The sequence below is a fragment of the Silurus meridionalis genome, chromosome 13 (genome assembly GCF_014805685.1).
Source record: "Silurus meridionalis isolate SWU-2019-XX chromosome 13, ASM1480568v1, whole genome shotgun sequence".
NCBI classification, from domain to species: Eukaryota; Metazoa; Chordata; class Actinopteri; order Siluriformes; family Siluridae; genus Silurus; species Silurus meridionalis.
In genome coordinates, this window is record NC_060896.1 from 5,016,552 (window position 1) to 5,032,819 (window position 16,268).

General features: G+C 36.8%; 1 protein-coding gene across 9 annotated transcripts in view; it reads right to left on the reverse strand.

The window, feature by feature from the left end:
• LOC124395768 (carbohydrate sulfotransferase 8-like) overlaps positions 1-16,268 on the reverse strand; it is a 102,982-nt gene that overhangs the window by 53,608 nt on the left and 33,106 nt on the right. The window contains exon 3 of one of the 9 annotated variants that reach the window (XR_006927677.1): positions 11,802-12,563. The exons of the other annotated variants lie outside the window; for them this stretch is intronic. The gene's annotated coding sequence lies outside the window, so the exon portion shown is untranslated. Of the gene's footprint in view, positions 1-11,801; positions 12,564-16,268 lie in introns of those variants that run through there. 9 annotated transcript variants of the gene reach the window in all.

The following is a 16,268-nucleotide window of genomic DNA, read 5'->3' on the forward strand; positions in this document are numbered from 1 at the left end:
TCTGTCTGTCTGTCTGTCTAATAAATCAGACAAATTGCTTTTAATATACTTTTTTACTCTGTAATATGTGAATCTCCTTTTAAAATGAATAATCGCAATAAAAAATGTCCATCCATCCATCCATCCCTTTCTTTTTTTTATAATGTAACTTGTTTTTATGCTTTTTACTTTGTATATTATATATATATATATATATATATATATATATATATATATATATATATATATATATATATATATATATATATATATATATATATATATATATATATATATATATATAAAATAGAATATGTAACTAGCAGATATGGATGTTGGTGTGTGGAGGATGCGGCTCAAGGATCACTGTGGCTGTGTGTGGCAATGCGGAGTATTAAAACCTCTCACGACAATGACAAACTGAGGATGCAGTCCTACTGTACCTTCCTGACGTGACGCTGGAAAATAAAAAGTGTGCCTCAGGATTTTGCTCATGGTCAGCAAATAGTGTCCGTGCATTAAATGAGCTGAATTTGAATACCCGACAGAAGTGGATGCCGATGCAGAATCAATTTTCAAAGTGACTGAAGAAATGCAGCAATACATTTATTCTACTAAGAGATGCAATTTATATGAGTCACCAGGAAACTGCTGAGAGAACATTCCAGATTGGTGGACAAACCGCAACACTAGTAGTCTACAGATCAATGCAGTGCTGAGCATTTGGGTTTTTATATTTATCTGAAAATAATGAACTAATTGAAGTTCCAGAAGTACTTTCTAATGCATATGAAAATAAGGGGTCCTTTACTAGTTTTTTGATCTACAGTGATGACTGATCCTAGCCAGGGATTGTATAATAAAACATTTCTCCCTAACGAGCCAGTCCCAACAATAACAAGGAAAAACTCCCTGAGATGACATGAGGAAGAAACGAGAAGGAAAATATATTACACTTCATGACCTCTTAGGATTTCTGTAAAAATCTGATCAAATGAACAGATTATAAATACAGAATTAAATACAGACTTGTGCAGATGTTCTAAGCTGTATTAAGATAAAGTGTTAAGTAATTTTAGCTTAGGAAGGTGCCACATGAAGAACCTAAAGATCCATGAAGTTAAAGTCATGAACCATGATGGATGTAGATTGTAATTAACATAAACAGTCTTCTACAATGGTTTAGGACTACAATTCCAATAAACAGCTTTGCATTCAAGTCTCAATCAGTGACCAGTAAACTGGAAAAAGTACAAATGGACATAATGTCCCTCAGATGTGGGTTCCCTTTTAAGTTTGGTTCCTCTCAAGGTTTTCTCTTGATCTAGACATAACAAAAGTTGTTTCCTCATGATCAGTACTTAACTTTTCTGTGTATTCGGCATAAGAGCATGCTCTAAAAGCAGCATCAGTGCGAGCCTGTGGACAAGAGTGGATTCGCGAGTAGAGGCGCCCGCCTCTAATCCTGAGAAAGTCTAATTTGTGTAATTCACATTATTACACAATGTTTGAAACAAGATACTGTAAAAAGAGACGATTTTTATTATGAAGGATTTCACCTGCAGTCTGGATTTCAAAGCAGTTCAAATCTCAACATTGTCTTTCTGTGTACTGAATCCATGGAGACAATTAAAAGACAGTTTAAAGACACATACACAAAGAAAGAAAGAAAGAAAGAAAGAGAGAGAGAGAGAGAGAGAGAGAGAGAGAGAGAGAGAGAGAATACACACTTATTCATAGGTCTTTGTCACTATGTAAGTCTCCAGTCAACAACATTACGCTCTCACTGTAGTGCCATGTGAGTTTATCTTGATACTGGACATCCAAACAGAAGAGAGAAGTCCAGAGAATTACTTGACATAGTGAGGTTTCTATCTTCAATCTTCATTAGACATGTTTGTGACTGTGATACTTGGAGGTGAGTTTAAAAACCTGTTCAACAATTGTATAATTCTTGTGGTAATGTTGTGAACAGCATCATAATAAAGCCGGAGAAATATTTCAAATCCAATCTAATTTTTTATTTAACTAATTAAAACATGTACCAAATTCAAACCAATTTATAAACTAAGTATAATAAATAAAATAAATTATTTACAATAAAAAAATCAAATGAAACGAAACTAAGGGCTGCATCTATTTATTTATTTATTTATTTATTTATTTATTTATTTATTTATTTATTTATTTATTCCATCTGGCAGGTTTAGGTAATAAAAAAATATTATTTACAATTTGCAGATTATTGTACTAATAAAATATATAATGAAAATAAATATCAATACATCGTCATTTCTTCCTTCCTTCCTTCCTTCCTTCAGAGCAAAGGTATGCACTGCTCAACATCAACTGCCAGATTGTAAATTTCATCCACTGTTTGAAAAAGAAGTGCAAGCTGGACCCACAAGGTTTTCATTTCAAATCTCTTCCTATATAAAGTCTACTCTCAGTTCACTGATGACTGTCATTAGTGGAAGTAGAATTACAATATAACGTGACTTTTCTATACAGATTTAAAGGAAAGTGTCTGGGAGCTTGTGCTTTACACTACAATTTTTTTCTTAAGCACAAGTGGACTTGTTGGACCGAACCGGAGAGATTGTGCACTTGATGGAGCTGGAGCAGAGCAGAGAATTCATTAGCACGTTACTGAAAAGCCGACAGAGCTACATCGTGCTGATCGTGTCACGTGAGGGTGTCTGCTCTCTCATTAGAAGTGATTTTTAATTAAGGTTTGTTGGATAAAAATATTGAACAGTTTTTTATTATACCCAGGATCTGAGGGGAGCGAGGAGGTTCAGTATTCTGCAGTGCATGATGGGGATTTAAGGAAAAGTCATCCAGAGTTAGAAGGTAATGAAGTGTCTTTGTGCTGGATAAGATTTTAAGCTAAGGTTTGAGCTTAATAAGCGAGCACTCAGCAAATTAACATTGACATTAATGACATTAAAACTGGATTTTTTAAAATTCCAGTTGCCATGTTTATGTCACCTGAGATAATAGAGCTTTAAACCCTCTATGATCTGTTGTCATTTCACTACCTGGGTTATTGCATCACTTCCTGGGGTAACTGTATCACTTCCTTAAGCAGACTTTGCAATGTCTTACTTGTAATTCATTATACAATGACATATAATTCAATGTAATCCCTCGTGGCATGTAGCACATTCCTAGTTATCTTTTTTTGTATCTCCATGCTTAAATTAGCTACATTAGCCAGCTAGCCACTTGCTAACATTCAGCCAGACAGCTATTTAGCTAATGTTAGCACCTTGGCAGATTTGTTTTATTTTAACTATTTAATGTAAATTATCTCTATCAAGCTATAGATTAATAATGGACTATTTTCATATAAAAGCAAAACTATGAAATAATTAAATTATAATACATTTTGCACATCAATGGTAAGCTAGCTGAAAACCAATTCGTGCTTTTTCTTTATTCAACTGTATTATTATTATCATTGTACTGTTGTAATAGTGTTGTGTTGTGTGTCTGTTGTAGCGATGTTAAGGAAGCTGTCAAATCTTTCCAAAAGACGAGACAAAAGGTCTGCTCTAAAGAAAGGATCCATCAAGACAAAAGTCACTTCCACCACTAAGAGCTACACTTCAACACCTGGGAGCTAAAAAAAAACACTTGAGCTAAAGATTTTACAGCTTTAAAAAGTCACACTCACTGGCTATGGCCTAGGGTCTGCTGTCTGTCTCATGCTGTTTAATGCCGTCTGCCACATGCCAAAAAGTTCCCAAAAAAGCAGCCTTAAAGGACATTTTTTTTTTTCAAACATTTCCATGTTTTTACATCATACAAGATGCCATGACATTTTACACCATTCCAAATGCAAAAAAGCTAAAGTGTAATGTCTTTTTATTGAGCTGCACAAATTCAATATAAATGACCGATTTAATAAAAAATAAAACCCCAAATTATTGTCTGTGTGTGTGTTGTGTGGGTTTTCTCTGAGGTAACCAGTGTTCCTGGGATAGTTTCCAAATCCAAAACAATGCTTAAAATGTTAAAGCTCAAGATGAACAATTAAATAACAATCACTTACTGTACATAACCCGAATCTACTCTATATGGACAAAAGTATATTGTTTTTTCCTAAACTGTTACCACAAATTTGAAGGTACACAATTGTATAGGATGTCTTCGTAAAGGATCCCCTGCCATGGCTTTTCATCCAGAGTGCTTCATGTTTAGACCAGCACAGAGTTTTGCTTAGATCATTGGTCTCTCCTGTACAAGAAACCTTATTGTGCTTTGAAGGATAAGCTGACCAAACGTAGTAGTTTGTGTTCTGCCCTAGTATAGGATGTCTTCGGATTCACTAGTATCAAATGTTCCCTTCGCTTGAATTAGGAGACCCAAACTTGTTCCAACATATGCTTTAGAGCTCTGACCTCTGGGAACACTTTTGGGATGAATGTAAAATGCTGACTGCACCCCAGGCCTCCTCACCTCACTCACATCATGGCTGAATGTGTCTCACACAAATCTCCAGAAACACACTCCATAATCTAGTGAACCATCTTTCCAGAAAAGTGGAGGCTATTAGAACAGCAAATTGGGACAAAATGTGGAATGGAATGTTCAAAAAGCTCTTACCAATCTTATGATCAGGTGTCCACAAACTTTTGTCCAAACTTGTTCAAGACCCTGTTATTGAGCAACAATTTCAAAGACAGCATTGTCAAGCAAACAATCGTTACCAGAAACCAGAAAGGGTTTTGCATACATATATATATATATATATATATATATATATATATATATATATATATATATATATATATATATATATATATATATATATAAACAGTACAGACCAAAAGTTTGGACACACCTTCTCATTCAAAGAGTTTTCTTTATTTTCATGACTATGAAAATTGTAGAGTCACACTGAAGGCATCACAACTATGAATTAACACGTGGAATTATATACATAACAAAAAGTGTAAAACAACTGAAAATATGTCATATTGTAGGTCTTTCAAAGTAGGCATCAAGAGAATGCCAAGAGTGTGCAAAGCAGTAATCTAAGCAAAAGGTGGCTACTTTGAAGAACCTACAATATGACATATTTTCAGTTCACTTTTTTGTTATGTATATAATTCCACATGTGTTAATTCATAGTTTTGATGCCTTCAGTGTGAATCTACAATTTTCATAGTCATGAAAATAAAGAAAACTCTTTGAATGAGAAGGTGTGTCCAAACTTTTGGTCTGTACTGTGTATATATATATATATATATATATATATATATATATATATATATATATATATATATATATATATATAATTTCTATCTCTAATTTCAATGCAAAGTAATGAATGGTTCCTGCAAGTAGAGAACCAGCCATCTCAGTCTCAGCTTCCATATAAACACGACCTTGAAAGGATTTATGGGAAAGGACAAGCGTCTCATAAAACTGAACACTGAATAGTATTTGAGCTTGAATAGTGAATGGTTAATTCTAAGATAGAAACAGACAAAAAGAAGTGCCAAGAGACGATGTGTGTTATGTGTGTTACAGTCCAGATGCTTAAAGCTGTTTGCTTCGGCATTGACTAAAAGCTTTTGCCTAAACTCACTCATGGTAACAAACTAGAAATTGGTTCAAACTTTTTTTCATCCATGTTGGGATTTAAGATAACTATTAGAGCTTGTAGCATAGAAACTAAATCCACAGTCACTTCATGTTGTGTGACACAAGACTAACAGTTTTCTTATACTCACTATCAGCACTAGCACTTTAATTAAAATGAATTATTAAATCATTGTGTAATATCACATTAAAACATAACAAACACATATAGAGACCTGACCATTACACCAGTATGTGTTTTTTCCCCAACATTTACCACAATGTTGAAAGAAGACAATAGTATTATAGCTTCACCAAGTTTACTTCACTGGAACTAAGAGGACAAATCTGATCCAGCATGACAACAACTTTGTACACAAAGTGACCTGGGATGAGCTCTGGAATTGGATGTTCAGCAACAAACTTATATTCAGGTGTTTGCAAACAGTATAAGTAAGGTAAAGATGACAAACACCATTATTTGGCAGCTAATAAAACATAAGGATAACGATGAGGATTCAATCTAAAGGTTAAGCTTTTTTATTCCGCTTGCCATGTTCATGCCACCTGACAGAAGCTAAACCCTCTACATTCTATTGTTACTTCACTTCCTCAGGTAACAGTATCACTTCCTGAAGCGGATCTTGCATTGAGTCATTTGTAATCCATCATACAATGACATATAATTCAATGTAATTCCTTGTGACGTGCAGCACATTTCCAGTTATTTTTCCTTTGTGTTGGTTTGGCAGGCAGCAAGCCAGACATTAGCCATCTAGACTCTTGCTAGCATTCAGTCAAACAGCTATTTACATTTACATTTGCGGCATTTAGCGGACGCCCTTATCCAAAGCGACGTACAAAAGTGCTTTGAGTCTATAGCAATGAATAAATATACACTGGTACACAAGATTATAAACTTAATATTAATATAACTCTTGAATTCTACAAACTTGGAAAGTGCTAATTTAAGTGTTTCAGGAAGAGTTAGGTCTTCAATTGTCGCTTGAAGATAGTCAGGGACTCCGCTGTACGGACATCTAGGGGAAGTTCATTCCACCACATCGGTGCCAGAACAGAAAAGAGCTTGAAGTATACTTACCTCTCATTCTGAGAGAAGGTGGTACCAATCGAGCAGTGCTGGAGGATCTCAGACAGCTTGGTGCAGTGCGAGATGTGATGAGGTCTCTGTTATTTAGTTAATGTTAGCAGTCTGGCAGTCTTTATGTTAAATATTTCATGTAAATTATCTAATATATATTATGTGCACTTATATAAGTGCATAAGCACACAAGTTCTACTTCAGGTATTTCAACATAACAGGATGTACTAGAGCTAGAAAGAGAGGGAGTGAATAAAAAAAGATATGTTACCTTAGACATTTTGTCCACCACCAAACAATGCTGGTATGTGAACTCTATCTTCTGACACAGCTTTTCATGACACTGAATGCTCCATGCTCTGACCAGTATAGAGTTTGGGTTATTTCAGGGGTCTCTCCTGTAGAAAGACTTTCATTGTGCTTTAAAGGATAAGCTGACCAAGCACTTTGGTCCATTTATTTTATTCTTTAAATGTATTTTATGTACATCATAATATTATACTAAGAAATTAATATGTACGTATTTTGCATATTTTATATGGAACTCAAATTTTAGATGAACAATGTAGAATTTATTAACAGTCACTGGCATAATGTGGTTGTATTAAGACTGCCAGTGGTGCAGGACTACTATATACCCAGCCAAAATCGTGAGCAGACATGAGTGTCTCCAATCAAATGTACTGTAGAAGTTCTTGTTAATGTTTTGTATGCATGAAAAAACCCTAGAAATATACTTCATAACTATTTTATAAACTATTTTAGACATTTGACCTTGATGTGACCTTCACCCTTGATGTTTGAATCGATTCCCAAATTCAATTACTGCATCTGCTGGGTACAAAAATAATTCCATTCAATTCTATATTCAGTCAATCATTTTTAACGTAATACCCTTTACAAGATGCTAACGAGGCTGAATATTAAGTGCATGAATTTATTATGTCTCGCTCTGACTACAGTAATGCCCTTTCTTCTGGACTACCGTCATATGCTGTCTACCTAATGTTACTCCTTTACTTTTTAACCTTCAGTTGCATTCCATATTGCATACAAAATTCTCCCGCTTACATTTAAGTCACTCCATGGTTTTGCTCCGTCCGTTGTATCTAAGCTACTTTCTCCTTATATTTCCACTCAATCCCCTCCATCTTCTGGGTGTAAACTACATATTGTTCCTAGATTCTGTCTTTTATCAATAGGTGGCGCTTTCTCTGTTTTGGTACCTTATAGTGATGGTAAGATTCACCAATTCGCATCGATGTTTCTGCATAAAGGTTAACAAAGCGATGCATCGATTTTAAAATGTGTCCAAGCGAAAATCGGATCACACTGCATCGTAACGGGGTGAATCGTATCGCATCAGTAGCTGCTTTATAAGTATATTTAATGTATCGTATCGTTGGCTATTCATCGAGAGGCGAATCACCTCAGTTTAGTAGTTACGTACGTGTACATGTTTAGCATGACCATATTTGGTGCAATTAAACAAAGTTTAAAACGAAGAACTATGTAAATGTTAAAGAGGGCATCCTGTAGTTAACGGTACACAAACAGAGAAACAAAAGAAAGTCAGACAGAGTTGCAGCGGGTGACTGAATTTATGTGTCGCAGCTTATGGATAAATGCAGAAGGGAGTTTCGATTGTGACAGCCAATTAGAGGATAAATTGAGACGAGAGAGACCGGATGGGAGACAGGTATCTCTCTACTTTTTGTATTACACACAGGTCCGTCTGTCTTCATTGCCAGATTCTGGATCTCTGTTGATCTAAATGAGGCAGAGGCTTAATGGTACAGGGTTTATTTCACTTGCATAAGAAATCATGTAAAGCTTTCTCTTTAATAAAAATAAAAAACAAGGGATGGAACAAAAACTATTCTTCACTGATATGTTTTTCTTTGTTTCATAATTTACCAAAAGCAGTCATTAATCTCATTTTAGCTCCAGGATACACCTGGATTATGTAGATCATGCCTCAGAACTGCATTCATCTTGAAACACTCTCCTGTACTCAGTCCAGACCCTTTTGATAACATTGTGCTCCAGTACCTCTGATTAAATGCACATAATCATCTTGTGAGTGAACAGCATCTAATTTCTCTCCACTGCTTCTCTTTTTTTATCCGTTCCAAGGCATCTAGAGGTTAAGCTCTAATTGTGTGCCATCTCTTGAAGATCTCGGACCTTCAATGAGAAGATACCAATCCTGCGAGTCTCTAGAGCCATCTAAAATTGTTCCAGCTACAGTTGGAACTCACTTAATAAAGATTTCAGACATTGGACTTTAAGGATAAACAACCTCCTAATCAATACTCAAAAAAACATTCTACATATTCTGTGTCTCCATCATTTACCATTTACAGGCTCTGCCATGAAGGAGTTGGTGTTGAATCTATAATGATCTCAGATGTTGAGCTGGTTTAGGAGTTGCTCAGGAGCTCCTGGTTCCACAACTACAACAGTCAGTCATAAGACTGTAGAAAGGACATTACTCATAATTACACTCATAATCGGTGCTCATATTTCCCACTCTCCGGTGTTTATAATGTTTAATTCGTTTATAATCACACATTTGGTGTCACCCAGATGACGATGGGTTCCTCTTTTAAGTCTGATTCCCCTCAAGGTTTCTTCCTTATACCATTTTTCTTGCCACAGTTGCCCCAGGCTTCATCATCAGATATAAACACAAACACACATTTAAATATAAGTGAACGTTGTTCTTACATTGTTTAAAGCTGCTTTGAGACCATGTCCATTGCAAAAAGCACTTTAGAAATAAGATTAAATTACAAATTTAATTGAATATATTTCAAGCTGGGTTTCTCTGGAGGTTTCATCCACCTACTATCTCACTCTGGCTGCCCCTTGTTTGCTCATCAGTGATAGATTCTGCTGCATTATAACATAAGTTTGATTGAACTTATGACAGTAAATTGAATTTGAAACACTCACTAGACACGAAAACAACAAACTGTTTTCTCGAAGGACTCGGTTACAGTGAATAGAATAATAGGATTTCCTATTTCGAAAACAATTATACCCATGATCAATTTTAGACCAAAACATGAGACCTCAATAGGCAGCTGTCTTCTGAACAGCCACACTTTCATTAAGTAATGAAATAATTCATTCATTCATTGCCAGGACTATGCTGGAACACTAATTCAATAGTTCAGCTCAATACCCAGTTCAATGTGTGTCACAGTGTGGATGTCGGAAATTCCACAGCCTGGAGTTGGAAGAAAATCAGAACCAGGTTTAAACAAAAGGAAAACTGCAGAATGAATTGAGCTGCAGTGTGTAGGCTGAATGAACAGACCTGCAGATTATATACCGCTTACTTCTGCCACCAAAGGTCATTGACAGCCTCATTAAAGCAGCAGTCTGGGAAAGTTGCGGGTGATAACCTTGCTAAAACAGAGAATATAAAAATACTATAGAAAAGGACTACTTAGGCTGATATGCTGCAAAGCCTGGTGCATTAGACGAGTGTAATCTGCTTCTTAGTCAGTATTAACTGCACCAACTGACCACAGAGAGACAGTTCTATGAGTCATATTTGTCTTTTCCATCTGAGCAGCTGATGAAGTGAGTTTGTGTGTGCGTGCGTGCGCATATGATTCATTTGTCTGCGTGATTGCAAAATAATTAATATTTAATTAATTTTATCAGCAGCTCATTACTAGAAAGTTGCCAAACTTTCAGCAGGCACCTGTCGCTACGCAAACGTATGAACAGCAGAAAGCAGAGAAGAGCGACAGCCTGACAGATAAAGACGTAGAGAAAGAAAGACAGAGAGTGGGTGTGAGAGAGAGAGAGAGAGAGAGAGAGAGAGAGAGAGAGAGAGAGAGAAAAGTAAGTAAGTGGGTGAGTATGTAAGAGAGACAGAAAGAGACAGTGTGAAAGACAGAGAGATCAAATGTAACCTCATCTTATTATTAGACACACACACACACACACACACACACACACACACACACACACACACATACACACACATACGCACACACACACACACACACACACACACGTACACGCATCAACAAATAATGCAATGCAATTTGATTTAGTTTTTATTTGTATAGTGATTTTAACAATGGACATGGTCTTAAAGCAGCTTTACAGAATGCCTGAAGTGGAAATATTTGATGCGAATGGAAGTTTGGTGCCTATAAGTTTATATCCTATACGTTTGTCCCTAATGAGTGAGCCAGTGGAAACTCTGGCAAGGAAAAACTCCCTGAGATGCCATAAAGAAGAAACCTTGAGAAGAACCAGACTTAAAAAGGGAACCCATCCTTAAAGGGGACACACAGTAGCACACAGTTTTGTCCAATCACATGTTAATCTTGAGTACCTATAGAGTAGTATCGCATCCTTATATCTCCAAAGAGTCTTTAGTTTGATCAATTTTATAAAATAAAAGATTACGCTTCTTTCCAAAAACAGCCGAGCTCCTGGAGGCGTGTCCATGGGCGGAGCTAGATAGTTGTGAGCGCATGCTTTTGCGTATCGATCGTCTGCGATCTGTAAAATCGCTATAAATAAAACAGGGACAAAAACTTCATAGTCTTAAATGAACTATGGCTAACAATCAGATTCAGTCATACAGAATTAGATCCTGAGTCTGAAAATGAACATCAAGAACAACAGCAGCAACGACTACAGCAGGACGTGTCTCTATGGTAAGTACTGAAAACGGCTTCTCCTTCCCTCACATCCAAAAACACACTTTGTTTGGAGACATTCTCCTCGATCAAGTCCTGTGCATTGCTGCCCACGACTTCCATAATCAAATGAAGCACGGTGATGGGAGTGCTCTTGCTCGCTTTTCTGGAAGAAATGCCCATACAAGAAATTCTGCCCCGTTTATGATGTCATGAAGAACCATACTGGAAAAAAATGATGGAGAGGATTTGTTTTTACAGAATAAACACATCAAATGATACGGCCATCTATGGTTATGTTTAACATGAGAATCCTATTCTTTTTTGAAAGTGTAAATACCTCAAAAGTGATGGAATAGCATTAGACCCCCCTTTAATTTTAGTCAAAATCCATCCTCATAGTTCTTGATAAGCAAGAGCAGCAAGGACACATAGAAAAGTAGGATGTCAGAATGTGGATTTTGTACACAAATATTTTATTGTAAACATGTAATTGTGTTTCTTGACAACCTTCTCTTTAAAACCTTAAAAACAAAATGTCTGATTTAGTTGCCCACTTTTGAAAAATCAGATGAAGAAATAAAAATAGGTAATTAAGGAAGGAATGAAGGAAGGAAACAAACACTTGTGTAAATCCTCCTAATGGCTGCTATGGGTAAAGATTAAATACACAAAAGTAGTGGCTTTTTAATCATCTGTATTTTTTTTTACCTCTGTTTATGTGGCTGAGTAAATGAGCATTTTTATTCTTTACCCAAAAGTGACTTCTAATTAAAACAAATCCCTTCCCCCCTCTCACTGAACCCATAATGCATTGCTCTGGCTGTCCCCTGCAGGATAATAGTGACTCGCTGAGCTGTCTCTTTTAATGACGCTCCACTTTGTTGTTTAACAGAACCCCCAGAAATCTCATTAGCTCTCATTTAATTGCTGGGGTTCTGCTCATTTGATGGCAGGGCTGAAAAAAAAGAGGAGCAATATTGATATAATCACAGACAGACATTCTGCCACACCCTTCCTGCTAACAAGCCTGCCACCCTAATGCATTCTGGGTAATTAATCTTTCAAAATGTCTGAGTGCCACCTGTAAGGTCATCGATATTCTCCCTGACGATTGTCTACTTATTAAAATGCTAAGCACCGAAGGTTCCGTCACCTCCGATATCGCTTTCATTATAGTCTCCTTTTAATGTTGAATGATTTTTCGCCTTACAAGCCTGGGGAGACAAAGAGACGCCATTAAGGAGGCTGTTTTTAAAACGGAGAAAGGATTTTCATTTATTCCAGTTTCACCAAAGGCTTTTCAGGGGTGTCAGGGACTCATTAGTGAAGCTGGACACACACAAACTACCACACACACACACACACGAAGTGAGAGAAAGAGAGAAGACATTACACCGTTACTCATAAACCATGAGGCCTGACTAAGAGCAGAAGCTTAGAGCTTAATGAGACATTATGATACATTATAATACGCATCACCTGCATGGGTTTTCTCACAGAGAAAAAAAAAACAGTTTTGGTCACATGACCGCTTGGATCCAACTTTAGAAACAACTTCAAAGATTTTAAAGACGATTATGTATGTTCCTGCTGAATAACAAAAATATAATAACCAGGACAGACCGGTACCGATGAGTCAGCAAAGCTAATCCTCTTTTCTTTCAAGTGAAATAGCATAAAAATGTATGTGCACAGTCTTACTTAATAATAACAAAAGGGTTCAAATGGATTATTGTTCACTTTTGTGCAAACAAGACAATTTCTTCAGCTTTAGATTGCAAACTTAGACTGCAAACGCTGACCAGGCATTTTACAACATTAAAACATTATGAGCAGTAAAGTAAATAACACTGATTATCTCTTCCTCATGGCACCTGTCTCAAATTTGACGTGTTAAAAGCAGGAAAAATGGGCAAGCGTAAGAATGTGAGCGAGTTTCATGAGGGCCAAATTGTGACAACTAGATAACCAGACCAGAGCATCTCCAAAACTGCAGCTCTTGTAGGTTGTTCCTGATCTGCAGTGGTCAGTATCTGTCAAGAGTGATTCACGTGGGGAGCGAAGGCTGGACCATGTGGTCCGATCCAACAGACGAGCTCCTGTAGCTTAAACTGCTAAAGAAATTAATGCTCGATGGGTCAGAACTGCTTTGGTGACCAACACAACATAAGGCAGGTGGTCATAATGTTATGCCTGATCAGTGTATAAAGGTGGATGAAGTACATTATTCGTGTACATGAGTAAAAGTACATGTGACTAGTAAAAAGTACCTTCACCGTAAAAGAACTCTCTTTTGAATTGCCTCGATTATGAAAAGTGCTACTCTATGAGGACTCGACGTGAATAATGGATGTAGGTCAGTGTTGCATTCTACTACACATCAGACGTTTATCCAGGAAGAGATTTCTATAGTTACAGAACCCATATTCCACACACACTCTCAGCTGAACCATGGTGTTCGGCTTATACTCTCACCACAGCTTCTCATTTAACACTATTTATGTATTCACTTGGAAGTAGTGAGGAACGGTGTGTTTTACTGACATGCAGTAAAGTAAAAGTACGATAATTCACATGATATTGAAGTCAACATGTCTTTAAAAGGTTCTTCTCTGAGACAGAGAGCTCATTTACATTTACAGCATTTGGCAAATGCCCTTAGCAAGGACAACTGCCTTTTTTTTTTTTTTTTTTTTTTTTTTTACATTTATACAACTGAACAACTATAAGGTTAAGAGTCTTTCTCAGGGGCCCTGGGATTTGAACTCACAACCTTCAGATCCAAAATCCAATGCCTTAACAGATACACCTTAACAGATACAGGTACTTAAAAAATGTACTAATACAATACATGATTATGCATTATTAATATTTTTCCACTTGTATCTAAAGCAACAGACAAGTCACAGAGTTTCCTTTCTGTCCCAGCAATCAGGTGTTAAACAAACTTCTACACAACAGCCGAGACCTTAAAGATTTCACGAAGGAGTAAGAGAACTGTGTTTCATTTTTAAAGTATATGGTTGTGCTCATGGGTCACACTAACCCCTCTCTAAAAGGTTTTGGCCTGCAGGTATACCAGGCCTGCACCTCATACCTTGACCTATTTTACTAGCATGAGGATAGTTTGCATGGAGGTCTGCAAAACGCTGTGAATATAAATGAAAAAAAAAAAAAAAAAAAGAATATACATATTTTTTTTTTACATGCATTGTAATTTTTGCATTAGAGGAGGCTACATGATGTGAATCTGAGATTCAGGGTAGTGTGTGTGTGTGTGTGTGTGTGTGTATAGATTACCGAGTTCTACCTGAGTATATTTTGGGTTCTGGATTTCTCTGCTATGCTTAAAAAATATGGGGTAGGGGGGTAAACTGGCTATTCTGAATCACCCCCAGGGGTTGTGTGCACTGGTGTCCTATCCATGATATTTTCCTACATAATGGGATGGGCTCTGGATCCAGCCGTACTGTAAGGAATGTAAGGAAAGGAAGTAAGGAAATCATACAGGAAGAAAAAAGGAAAGAGAAACGAATGAAAGAAAGAAAATACAAACACTTTAACAACCACAAGTGGCTGCTTTGTGCAATGATAAAAAATTGTGAAAGTTAAATGTCTTGCTTAACAACCTAGAAATGCAACATGGAATGTTGGGATGTGAACTCACAACCTTTTCTTTATCCTTTATCAGTAGCCTAATGTTTTACACCACTGAAACAACACGTCCCTTAGTAAAGTAAAATAGGAAATGCTATTTCTCCATGTTTAGCTTCTATTATCCCCTTTGTCCACTATCCACTTTGTCCTACTTTATTTCTCTCTCTCTCTCTCTCTCTCTCTCTCTCTCTCTCTCTCTCTCTCTCTTTTCTCTCTCTTTGTCTCTCAACATGAGGAGTGTTTTCTCATAGAACCTCCTGGCAGCCTCTGGGTAATTGCAGATCAATTCTCAGAGCGGTCGTTTTTGCTCTGATTGAGCTGTTACAGAAAAAAAGACACCCATTTCAGTTGAACATGGTGTGTGTGTTACAATCTGTCTGAACTGCAAAGAGGCTGAAAGCCAGTCATTGACTGTTAGGAGTAATGGAAGAAAATCTATATGAGCTAATAAAGCTAAACAAAATGTTACATAGCAAAGATAAGTGTGAGAATGTGTGTATAACAAACTTGTAACCTAATCGAATACACTGTGCAGGTACAGTAACAGGTAATGTTTTCACAATCTAGCAGATAGAAATACAAGAGCTTATTGGAAAGCTTGAGAAGCAGGTAATATTCAATGGTTTTATAGATAAACTTTCCTTCGGCTTCTCCCATTAGGGGTTGCCACAGCGGATCATCCGCATGTTTGATCTGGCACATGTTTTTACGCTGGATGCCCTTCCTAATGCAACCCTCCCTATTTATCCGGGCTTGGGACCGGCACTAAGAGTGGCTGGGGTTGGTTCCCTGACCAGGGATCGAACCTGGGCCGCAGCGGTTTTATAGATAATACAACCAGAAATTGAGCTGAGGTTACATTTACATTTATAGCATTTATGTAAGGACGTTGCTCAGGGGCTCAGGAATAGCAGCTTGGTTTTGGCTGGAATTTAAACTTTCGGATCCACAGGTCACAGGACTTTATAGAGTATATAGAGATATATTTAATTCTTGTGGCATAAATGTAACTCTATATATTTACAATGACCGACAATTTGGTATATGACCTCTCAAGAACAACCTACATTTCTCTCATTCATAAAATTGAGTAGGGTTAAGGGCCCTGTGGCAGCTTAGTAGTGGTGGGATTTGAACTCAAGATCTTCTGATCAGTAGTCCATCAGCTTAGCCACTGAGCTACAGTACCACAATACCCTGGTCAGATTAATTACTGAAGACTTTTAGTGGGTAAAGATAATGTTTTCTGGAAAAGCGTTTGT